Source organism: Cyanistes caeruleus, chromosome Z, assembly GCF_971803275.1.
Source record: "Cyanistes caeruleus chromosome Z, bCyaCae1.hap1.1, whole genome shotgun sequence".
In the NCBI taxonomy this organism is placed as follows: Eukaryota; Metazoa; Chordata; class Aves; order Passeriformes; family Paridae; genus Cyanistes; species Cyanistes caeruleus.
Window position 1 is genome coordinate 38,524,269 of NC_141732.1, and position 12,874 is coordinate 38,537,142.

Here is a 12,874-nt window from a genome sequence, read left to right on the forward strand (position 1 = left end):
AACATACCAAAGATGACAAAAGAGAACCCTAAATCAAAAGAAAAACATGTGAGTGCAGCAGAAAGAGCAAGCACTGTGTGTTGGTACGAAGCTTTAACAAAGGGATCAGGAAGTCCCAGTACAGTGGCCTGCTCCAGACAGAAGGCAAGCTCACTTGTGCTCTGAACATCTCTCATGTCTACCACAATCAGATGTCTGTCTTGTAATATCCTGCGAAATCTGAGTTCTTCAAATAGTTGAGACTAGGGAGACACAGCTACTCATTAGAGACTAGACCTAGTCCCAAGCATAATGGTGCAGGCTGTTTTTTTGGTCAAGACCACTAAAATAATAAATCTCTCTCACACTGGGAGGGTTTGAGTTTTTCCTAGAGAAAGGTTATTTTCTAGAAAACAAGGTGTACAGTAATTTCCCAGTTCTTGCTTGAATCTTCTCTTTTACAGGATACTTTACCTAAAAACAACCTATGTCTATAAATTGGAAATTGGCATGGTCCCATGGGCAATGCCAGATGAGATGCTGGCACTGGAAGAAAATCACTGTTCAGATGAATGATTCACTCAGGTTGTATATAGTATCTTGACAGTAGTGGCTAATAAGCAGCAAAGGAGTATATTAGGAATTGAATGCTATATCCATGAAAGCAAATAATCTCATCTCCTTTTAACATATGTTGGGTCAGATGCAAATGCACTCTACATCAGTGAGGGTTTGTTGTGTGTTAAAGGTCATGCAGATTTCTACCCTATAGAAATTAAAATGGGCATTATTAATGTGGTACAGACATTAGTTAGATGGTTGGCACAAAAAATGTGTTTGGGAGAGAGCCTCTGAAAGCACTCACGAAAACTGTGGAACCACTACCAGAAGATTGTCTATCAAATTAGACCACTGTTTGCAATATAATGGCTTGTTTGCAATATAATTACCAGATACTTATCAAAAAGAGAATTAGCCAGCCAAAATCTAATCCTAGACAGAAAAAAGTGTAAAGTGTATCGAGTGTAAAGCATTCTTCAGGAGTTTATTAACTATTCACCGCTATTCACTGGAAGGCGTTCTTTTCTAATCAAGTTCTTATTTGGAAAATCTCACCATCTGAATAGGTCTACATCCAAGATCAAGGCTTTACCTTTGCTAAAGGCAATGGAATAGCTGTTAAATGAAATCTAAAATGCAAAAAAAAAATCCTTTTTCTTATTATTCTAAGCTAGATTTAATCTTTCTTGTTCAAAGTGATTTGAAATAACCTACTGAAAAGCAAATAAAAGGCATACTCAAAAGCAAACAGAAGGTTCCATCTCTAAGGAGATAAAAACTATCTTGATAAAATTCTTGTTTGTCATAATCCATTTATAGCATCTTATATACTGAGGAAATATATATTAAGTATTTGTAGGTCTTTTAAATATATTTTAGGGCTGCTGCCTTTAGCTCTCAATCTGCCTTTCAGAAATACAGATTAATTTGCAATATTCCTTGCTCCATCTCAAAATTCGCATTTTCCTGTGGCTCACACATAAGTGTATTAGTATCAGGTCATTATCACTCCTCACTAGCAGTTTAACTATGGAGCTGTGGAAAAAGAAAGAAACTACTGAACTAATCATTACATCACTGTAGTGGTTTAACTGGTGAAACCACCACAATCAGGGATAGAAAATCATCACAGAAGTTTACTCCAGAAGCCCTAGTCATAATTGTACAGACATATTCAAAGTAATGGAGCTGCATGGATGTCACTTTGAAGGATGTTTCATCTCCCAACATACCTGTGCAAGTTACATAAAGTGACTCTATCACCCAGTATTAGAGCAAAGCAAGTCCATTCACATCAACACAACAAAGCACAGTGTGGTGTCAAAGTACCTCTCTCTAAACAATTAACCCAACCATTTCAGCCTTCTTGGCTGAGTCTTGACTATAAAAGCTACCAAGGACAAAGAAAGCATTTGGCTATATTCAAAGAAAGTGACTAGGTAGGACAGTAAAAAATAAGTAACAGCCCTTATCTTTTCACCTACATAGCAAATCACAGAGATGAGGTTTTCTAGACAGAGCAATATTTGCTGAGATCTGAAACAAATAATCACGTAGGTTAGCTTGGAGACAGTGAGAGTGTCATTTTAATTTGTACCAAGACAAAAAATCAACAAAATGCACCAGATCAGGTGACAAGAAGACAAACACACAAAAGAGATACAGACAGGGATGATGGATCCTAGGTGAATAAAACAAAATAGAACAAGGAAATAAATGGGCTTAGACAACTACAGCAAAAGCAGTTGCACATTTTAACTTCACTATGACAATCTGGTCATAAGCCAAGGACAGCCACTCTCACCCTCTGAACAGCCAAAACTGGTATGACTATATACTGAACATGTTATTTTTCCCATTCTTACAAGACTCAGCACCAGTTCAGCTATATATATTTGCCATGTAGCTGGTTGTAGAAATGCCATGAACAAGTTCTGAACTGCACATTAACAGGAGACAATAAAATTAAAGAGCACTACTGCTATTACTGGAGAGCCAATTTTGAGCTCTAAGTTTAGCTAGCTTGCAAGATAGCTGGCACGATTAAGCAATAGTTGATACATAATGCAGGATCATAATTCTGGCATCCATTAATCAAAGGCCTTATGGCCTTAATTTAAAATTCCTTAAAATCAGTAAGATAAAAGAAAAATATCAAAATATAAAACAAGCAAAAAAATAGACTAGAAAAAACCTTAGTGAAGTTGAATCAGCTTTGATTTACTAGTTGACTTTTTTGATTTGGGTTTGGTCCGTAACGTCTGGGCATGTGTTTTGAAGAATCAAAGACAATGCTGTGTGAAGGACCATAAAGACCTCAGGATCAAGTGCAAGGATGTCAGATCACCAGCCTTACACAGCACCCTGCCACAGCCATCTCTTTACCATATTGCATCTCCTTGCCTTTCTTACAAAGCTGAACTGCAGGGAAGTGATAGGAACTAGTCAGGAAATAACATTCTCCCCTAACCAGAGCCCAGAGCAGTAAAGGCAGTTTTGGAAGCAGAACAAATTGCCACTCTACACAGGTTTTTGGAATATTCCCCTTCCACTTATCTCCAGGCTCACTGCTCTAGTGCAGTCTCTGTGCTGTCATGATGCTGTGCTCATTGATCTTGGATAAGCCCGCTAGTGAGACCAGACTGCAAGTTTGGTATGGAAACAATTGGGAATCTTACCCCTAAACCCAGACCTCTTTTAAACTTTTTCCTGCAGTGCAGGTGAGCTTATTTTGCATAAGTGTCTGTTGTTTAAGCTAAAGATAAACTCGGTGAGCAAATGCTGACATGCAGAAAGTAGTATTTAACACTTGAAAGGACATTAGGAAGAGTAAATTAGACTGGGAGAGGTCAGACCAATGCATAAGAATTACAGGTAATCCTGTAAGGAATTACAAGGAAATTTACTCATGCAAAATTTTGGTGATGGCAGAAATTACAAGTCCCACTGATAACACACAAATGTATTAGTTTCCTTTTTCTAATTCACATAACCATCTCCTGCCTCCAAGAAACCTGGATATAACTTGGCTTATAAGGACTGAGTAGTAATGCACTTAAGAATCCTTAACTGCTGAAATCCCTGCACTTGACAGGCAGGATAATCTCAGCTGAAACATCCCTCTATTACAGCATGTACAGAAAAAACACATTTCCAGCAAAAAAGCATGTGCATAACTTTTTTTTTCCCCTTTTTTTGTCAAATAAAAAATTGAGGAAAGTATAGTAAATTAAAACAAGCATAATCTGGCAGATATCAAACAGGCTTTTTAAATGCAATTTGGGATTTTTTTTCTTTTTTACAAAAACTGCATTGTTTTGATTTAGAAACTAAAATGAAAGATTTATTTCACTTAGAAAAGTGGCACAAAAAATCAGCAAAGACCAGATGAATTCTTGAAATCTTTAGATATTGTCACATCCATCTCTTGTCAGTGTAGTCTCTGATAAGACATGTTTCTATTATACATGCAATACCGAAGCGTGTAATTTCACCTTCTTACTTTCACCCACACAGCACCACACAGCTGCTGAAGTCCCTTAACAGTTAAGGTATGGCCAAAAACGTTTATTGACACCCATTTAAAGAAAAAAAAAAGTACGTGCTACCATTCCTACCCTGAATTTGGAGTTAAAGCTGTGATTTTTGACAAATTGCATAAGCACCCTGTAGTGACTTTATAATCCCATTAGGAAAAGGTCTGTCTGTGGAATGGGTTAATATATCCATTTCTTTGTCAGGCACAGCTAACAAAATGCTTCATCAGAAGTGGTTAAGCAAACTCTCCAGCAGAATATCCAGACACTGGGTTTCAGGATACTTCTCTCATGGAAGATATCCTACTTACCACACATTGCATAATGACAAAATAGAAGTATTTAATGAACCATAAGATATTATCAAATTATATCATTAGTGTCTACATGTGGATTCAATTGCAGCATAAGCTCTGTCAGTAGAAGTCAGCTGTCACACAAGAAGTAGTATCAGTGTAGCTACAGCATGTCCTCACTTGGTCAAGGGAAAACAAAAGAGAAGACCAGACAAATTGAAAGGTTTAAATAATGGGCAGGAAAAGGCTTTTAGAGAAGGTATGACATTTATTTTTAAGCAGATAGGTTTAAGCAGTATCTGAATCTAAAGAAACTAAATTATCCTCCACAGTTATTCAAATTAATTTGAGTTATATCCAGTGGTTAGTTATAGACAGCAAGTCCTGTAGAACTAATGCATAGACTTATGTATAAAGTCAGAAAATTACTTTGCTATCTGAACTATTTCTTGATTATGTGTGTACTTTCCATTTCCAATTTAATTATACTCCATTTTTTTCTAGCAGCATTTTTGTTGTTCAGCAGCAGTGGCCAGAAAATACAAACCAGATATGGCTCACAGAAAGAAGCAGCTCCATCTCTTAGTAAAACATGGATTGTGGGGGTGGAGATATTTAAGAATTTTCTTTTTAATTAATTTTACATCCAAACTTCCAGGGGCATGGCAGAGCATCTGGTAATAAAAATTGAATTCAAGAACTGAATGCAGAAAACTGGCAAAGTGTTCTCTTTGAGAACATGAAAGCTGTGGAGAAAATTAATTTATAATTGCATTTGAATGCACATAAAATTTGTTGATTAAATTCAAGAATAGAACTTGATAGTTAGAAGACAAAACCCTGGAGTTTAACCTCAAATACAAAATAACATTACAATCTGTACACAGGATACAACAATACAGCAATAACAGTTTTTTACTGTTTTTTTTTTTTCTACAGCAGTCACTCTTATTTATGTAAAAATATGTAAGCACGATGAATCAGCAGCATTTAACGGCACAGAGTTCAGATCTACAGAGCTTCACTTTGAAGAACAAAAAATATTCAGTTTTGAGATGCAAAAGTTCAACAGCAACATCAAATTCTATAGCCCTCCAGACAAAGTCAAGCGTATTTTTAGAAGATTTCTGAAGCAGTGAAGAATTAAAATAACTTTCAGCACCCAGTTTGAACTTAGTACAATTTATTTTGAGACATAAAAATAAAATAAAAAATAATGCTTTTAAGGGTCTAAATATAGAATGCTTACTCCAGATGGAATATCAGCATGAAAAAAACAATAGCTTGTATAAGCCTTCAAGGACAAAACAAAACAAAACAAAACAAAACAAACAAAATAATCCTGGGAGTTTGTTATTGACTTTCAGTAATTTATTTTTTTTTTATACATTGACCAAGAAGCAAATAGGTCCACACAGAGACTTACACCAAAGGAGATATATTTGCCAGAATTCAGTTTTTCTCATTTCAGCCCGTTTTGATACTTAGACCATTTTAAGGTTCATTCAGTCAATTAAAATACACTGAAATCAAATATCAGCTCTTAAAACCAAATGAGAAAATGTCTATGCTGACTTGCTGAGTTTTCTCCTCTAGTTTAAGATTATGCATTTAATGAAATTAGCTTAAATATGTGTATCCCTACACTGATGTCTTCCTCTCTCTTTTGCTTTTTATAGTGATGGAGCATACCAGCTTGGTTTGTATATTTGTCTAAAATTCTCAAAACATATTCCTTTAAAAACAAATTATTTTTACAGTAAGTATAGTGTAATTTTCTGTAATTCTGTTGGCTTGGAGATCAGGTAGATTTTTCTAAGAAGTAAATTAATGAGAAAAAGTCCAACTTTTTTCTCATTCTGGATGACTGCATTTTGCAATCATCCAAAATGCAGAAAAATGCAGCAGCAGCACCTTCAAGTGAGCCCTTCCAGTCGCTGGACTTTTAACTTGACAAAGAAGCAGTTGTCCTCTATGTAATTAAATCTTCTGGATTGAAACCATAACTATAGAGACACTCAGCTGTGATATTTGATGGTGAAGAAGGAAATGTAAAGGAGCCTCATGCACTACTTCTGTTTCCTCCATCACAGCAACTCCAGGCAGCAAAGATCAGCACTTGGAGGAAGCTAGGGGGAGCTGGCTGATATTGTCCAGGGCTGATGCTTATTCAGAAAAACTACAGACAACTACCACATGAGGCCAGAGTGAAGTCACACCAATATACTCCTTTAGGCTGTGTCCAGTGAATTAAGAAAACACTTCATCCAGAAAACACTTCATCCTGGTTCCTGCCTTCAAGGATCCCTGTGGCTCCTTCATGGTTGCATCAGGATCATTCCAAGGACACAAAAGGGCAACAAGTAGGTTTGCTATGAAAGCACAGCAGCAGACCCAGCTTTTATGAGCATGTCTTTAAAAGATAACAGGTCAAATAAAATTTTCAGTGAAATAGGTGCTTAATTCAAAGGCTTAGGGAAATAATCATAGAAGGGTGAGGAAACTGTGAAAATCTGACAAGAAGGACAAGAAGGAGCTCTTTAAAACACAATGGTATTTGCCCAAAGGCCAGTGGCAGGGAGGTGCTGAGTGCCATAGCCCCTAACAACTTCTAACATTTCATTCTGGAATGAAAAGGTCACATTCGGATTTGGATCAGACATAAGAATTTAAACCCTCACTGTCTACTGTTGGAGCCTGATAATGTCCTCTTCACCAACATTTCATTTCCGTATTATTTTGAATAGTAAAAGCAAAAGTCTGAAATAAACTGTAAAAAACAAAGGAAGTAAAAAACAAGGGTGTGCTAACTTAACACTGCATGGTTAATGCATTTCTTTTTCCAGTACTATATATCATTTCAAGCTATACAACAAAAGTCACCGAGTAATAAAACAAGTTATAATAGATTGCTAAGCACCACAGGAACTAGAACATAAGCTAACTGGAGCAGCAAAGTAGGGTATGAAATTCTAAAACACATTTACTTGCCCTCTGACTAGACAGACATAAGATGTGCTTTTGATGTTTAACATTATTATTACCATAAAGGGTTCAAACATTTGAATGTTCTCCTCTTCTTATTCTTTTACAATAAATTAACAAAGATCTGGGGAAAATAAAACAGGAAAAGAAAAACCTATTTTTCAATCTGTTTTTGGGACTTGTCTTCCACTTTTAATTATTCTCTTCATTTCCATAGAACTTAGCTTTGTCCTCAAACAACAGAAAATACAATCAGCAGAAAGCAGTGCCATTAGAGACCTGATCTTCCCTCCAGCCTCATTTACCTTCACTGATGCCATGATTCCCACTTGGTAAACTACTGAGGTACATGCCTAACTTACTCCTCTGAGTATCTCTGTTTTGACATACTGACATACTTTGGGGTATGATATCTGTTAGTGTATTACCTAAGCAGAGCCTAGAAGGCTTTGTCCAAAACAAGCTCCAAGAGCCAAAACCATGAAAATTAGGTGCAATTTCCATAACAGGAGACCTCTTAAGTCAGGAGTAAACAAAGTGCAGTAGAAGAAACACTTCATTCAGTTGTTTCTGATTCTGCTGGCAGGAAAAAAAATGAAAGATTGCATGCAAAATTCAATGACTCTCTGTGGAAAATATCACATAAAGCAAACCTTGCTTGATGTTAGACGTGCAACAAACATAAGAATATACTATCCTATCTCTCACAATTTTAAGGAACTCATCAGTAGTTTGGAGGAAGTTTTCAAAATTCATTTTGTTCAGAATTTTGCTTACCTTATGTATTTTCAATATTACTGTTCACCCCTCTTTACTGACATACATTTTCATTACTTCAAAGCAAGCACTATAAACAGTTCAGCAGATCCTCGGGACTTACATCAGCAATCTTAAGGAAAGAAGAATGACAAGAAGAGGAGGCATATGGGTCAGGAGAAGAAAATTTTTCCAAATTAGTATTTCTCTAACTTCCCACCATTTGCTTCATCCACAGCTCCACTTACCTACATTTTGAACAGTGGTGATTCTTATGCACATGATTATTCTCTACCTAGTAAAGCCCTTCTTCTTTCTTCTTTTTTCCTTTTTCTATTTTTTTTTTCTTTCTTTTTGTCTCAATTTCTTCCTTTATTGAAACAAAATAAAAGGAAGGATATAAGAAAGAAGCAGAAGCACACACATCCAGCTAAAGACACTTTTCAGAAAATTGAGGGCAATATGCTGGCTGCACCTTACGTAGTGTCAGTCGTAAAAACTTCAAAAGCACAGAGTCTTCTCCAGAATGAAAGGATAAGGAGGTACAAAAAGGTCAGTATTAACTATCTTTTTTTTGTGCTATTTATGGGCACATAGAAATGCTTTAAATATAGGGCTTTGCCATACACTTCAGGATAATTGAAAAAGTGAGTTTTTGCCAAAACACAGTGAAATTGTTGAACATAAGGCAATGTATTTTGGGAAAGAATTCTTTAAAAAAGATAAAAGTAATACCATGAAGTTAGATTCCTCTCATGTCCTGGTTTTCTCCTGTGATGCTCTGAGCATTCTCCACTTCAGGAGTACCAGTGAACGGTAAATACATATAAATACATAAATTAAAAATGGAACTACTAGAGCAGTCTGTGATTTGGTTTCAAACAGCAAAATCTTTCGATGCAGAAAGAAAAAGGATCTGTAGCCTTTCAAGTACTTGACAATGTAAAATTCAATTATCAAAATTATATGTCATTCAGAAATTAAACTACATTTTGCTATTTTTATAGACTACAAGAAAATAAGTCCTCTGTTTGAGTTCAGTTGACACACTTCATAACAAATTAATGAATCTTCTTTATTCATACCTAAAAGCTTCTCCCTTTTTTCACTGTTACTATGTAGAACCTGAATCCCCCACCACATATAAAGCTGGCATAGCCCTCTCTGACATCTATCCCAGCAGGGAGCGCAAAGGTTCTGGCTAAGTCAAGCTGTGCTACCTTGCAGCATGCTCAGCTAGATGACATGGTCTGCCTGGCACTAGGGCAGCACTACAGTATCTCTTCATTGTGAGACTGAAAATACCCTCCTCACACAGCTATCACATGCAAAAAGTGTCCAGGCATACCTTGTCGTGTAACACCTCCCCTTGTTGTATAAGCCTCCTCTGTATTTAAAAAGATCTTGCACAGAATTCTGGCAGTGGGTTTTATGGAAGCTTGAGACTCACTGCAGAATTCTGTAACTCATACCAGGTCCTTAAAAGTCCCACAAAATGCCTGTGTCTGTTTTTAAACCTGGTCACTGTTGCCCTCTCCAGAGAAGATGCACAGCTTCTGGCTTGCTTGAAGACTCTGGAACAGGGGTAGCAGGACTGAAAGCAACTAACCCAGTCTGTTAATGTTTTCTCCTTTGCTCAGAAACACCTGGAACAATAACACCAGCTGGACAAATACAAGAGCTTCACCATAATGTCATTGTGGAAAGCCAGCCCACAAAGAGATAAATACTCTAGATAAATACAGAGACCAAGAATCTCAGAAGAATGTCAAATTAGGAGATTAAAGGAAAGAAAAGCTGGAAAGGAGGCATAACCACTGATATTTTCTGCTGTTAAATTCAAAATCAAGATGAGTTTTATCCTAATTTAAACTTGATAGAAAGTAAACACCCCCAGAATATAATTCTGTATGGGTACCATACTGGGGGACATCAATTGCTATTTTAACCTGTCAGGCAACAAAGATGAGAACTTCTGAATTTGCTCCCATGAAAAAGTTAGATGTTGAAAGCCGAGAAAGTATCTTGCACAAGAGAAGGAAAACAGCTGGGGAAAAATCCGGGGGAACAGTATTTGCTTCATGAAAATAACCTTTGACTTCCCTAACAAACATGAAGTGCAGGAAAAACAGTGTGGCAAAGCCACAGAACTCGATTCCAACATCGATTTTGAATGCGTTTTTGTGTTTTCAAAGATTGCTTACCATACTGATACAAATTTGACATAGTGATGGATGGCTACAGAGGCAAGTAGTCAAGTGAAGTATGGTGGTTAGAAAAAGTGGCTTGAGCCTCTTTTCTCTTAGGTTCTGCTAGTGACTTTTCAGGTGATACTGGGTATAAATCATTTAGCCTCTCAGTGTTTCATGTTCTTTGTCAATGAACTGAAGACAAATTTTATATGAAAAGTACAAGAGCTTAACATCACTATCATCAATTTTCAGCCTTAACAGCTTTGAAAGCCATAGATGCTGGACAGTAAGTTCAAGTATAACTCAGAACAGCAGAATTTCAATATGCTATGCAAGACACTTAGATATTTGTCAGAAGGGCTTTAATGTTAAGACAATGATAAAGATGCATAGCACACTCCTATGGTACTGCCAAATGATGCTTTGGTCATTTTCAAAGTCAGGATAAAATAAATACAGTATTTTTTTTTTTAAATTACAACATTTTAAAATCAAAACAATTGCAATGCTACACTTTACCTTACTTTCTTAAGCACCATAAGAAGCAGATTGGTACATTTTCTCCTGAGAATTGGGAGGTTTTGGTCACAGATTAATACTTAAAATTAATTAATCTCATTTTCACAACTAATTTAAATATTAGCTATATTCAAATCCTCGGCTAGCAAATGCAGCAGCACAAAGTATAGGTATTTATTTTTTTTAAATTAAACAAATTATCTGCTGGCCATGAAACTCATGTCCCTGTGTTTCTAACTCCAGTATAATACTCAATGAGAGAATTTAAAGAAAACTTATGGGCTTTGGATAAGGCTTTGCACTTGTGGAAAACAAACACTAAGTTTGCCCGCTCTAAGTACAATCAGACTTGTGCTAGCTACAACTGCAACAGAGCAAAGAGCAAAAGGATTGCAGTCAGTGTCAATTAAATCAAAAGTGATTGATTAAAGGCTAAAACAATTAGAAAAACTGTGCAGTAGACTTGAAAGGAAAGTAGCCCCTCTACCAGCATAATCTTCAGCTCCTGAATTTCTTCACACATGCAAATTGCTTCTTGATTATAAATGAAGCTTTTCATCTATAGGGATAAATGAACATTATAGCCAGATTTACTTTCTGTGGTTCTAAGATTTTTTTTCTCTGAAGTATCCCAAAATTTGCTTTTATATGCAACTTAGAATAAAGGAAAAGTGTGGTGGGGAAAAAAGCTTGAAGGAAACAGAAAAAATTGAAAGGTCTGCAGAGAGAAGAGTATTGATCTCGCTTCCAGTGCAGCCATGGAAAAACTTCTCCTATTCCCTCTTTAAAATTGGATCAAGCCCAAGGACTGACTGAAACTAAAAGAATGTTCCTATCTGAAGTACTTTCATGGTAAACAGAACCAGCTTTATCATCCAAACCACCTCTCAACCATGTCTAGGACCTCTGAATTCCAATGACTGAATAGTTCACCACATCAGAGGATTACTAACATTTAAAACATTTAACATTTAAAAAAATCATGTTTTCTCCCTGGCATACCAGGAGCCACCTTATTTCCCATGGGAAGTAAGGAAGCACTTCACCCAAATCATGCCTGTTGCCAATCCCAGAGATTCAGTTTGCCTTCTGACAGGGACTTAATCTGTCCTGATAAAATGGGAAGGCACTCAGAAGACATTCTGGACACTGTCTAAAATTATGGTCATTTTCTTTTATTGTTAATGTACGCAATAATCCCTAAATACATTTTTAAATTTGAAGGCTGTATTGAATTTGTCAGGCCCTGAGCACATGTTTACTACTAAGTGCTTGCTAATCCACTTTACTTTGAGTCCCTCAGTAGCAACTAACACAACTCAGGCTGAGATTTACATGTACTCTTTATTTCTATGGCTTTTTTGAGCAAATTCTTCATGGTTTTTAAAAAGCAGCCATATGACACCAGAGCAACATAATGGCTATGTGTTACGTGCTGGTCACGGATTGGGAGACAGAAACCACCACTCGAGTCCTCTTGATCATCAGACAAAACAGCTGCTTTTATTGTTCGGAACCTACTTGCATAGTCGGTTCAAAACTCCCAGGTCTAGAGAATTCATTGGTTGAGGTTTCAGTACCACTCAGCTCCTTGACCAGTGATATACCTGCTTTTTGGATTGAACATGACTGGCTGAAGTTCCTGACTGGGTCTGAATCCAGATCATCTGTGCCCCATCCAGGGACTTCTTTTACTTCTAAGCTGGTTAAATCTGGGAGTCTGATATGGTCAAATTTATTTGGCAGCTATAAGCTAGCTGTCATGGCGACAGCTATGCACGCCCAAGCAGTAGGAAAATATTTCTTATGTCATCTCAGTCCCTCCACTGATTTCCAGGCCTATGAATATGCAGAAGCTGTGACACGTATTACAGCTACTAGCACTGTTAACAGTGGAGTTAGGATTATCTGAGCAGGATTGTATTACAAAGAATAAATAGAAGACTACAAACAATAATTCCACCATCCCTCTTTCCTAATGTGGCATTCTGACATTTTTCCCAGTGTATTCTCACTGATTCTCACTGTAGCATTGCATGTTTGTGCTTTA

At 36.7% G+C, this 12,874-nt stretch overlaps 1 long non-coding RNA gene across 1 annotated transcript; it reads right to left on the reverse strand.

Moving 5' to 3' along the window:
- Positions 1-4,620: 4,620 nt before the first annotated feature.
- Positions 4,621-11,617, reverse strand: LOC147648369 (uncharacterized). The gene is made up of 2 exons (XR_015280105.1): positions 8,362-11,617; positions 4,621-8,246 (listed from the first exon to the last, which is right to left on the reverse strand). It is a non-coding gene; the product is annotated as an uncharacterized LOC147648369 (long non-coding RNA).
- Positions 11,618-12,874: the final 1,257 nt, after the last annotated feature.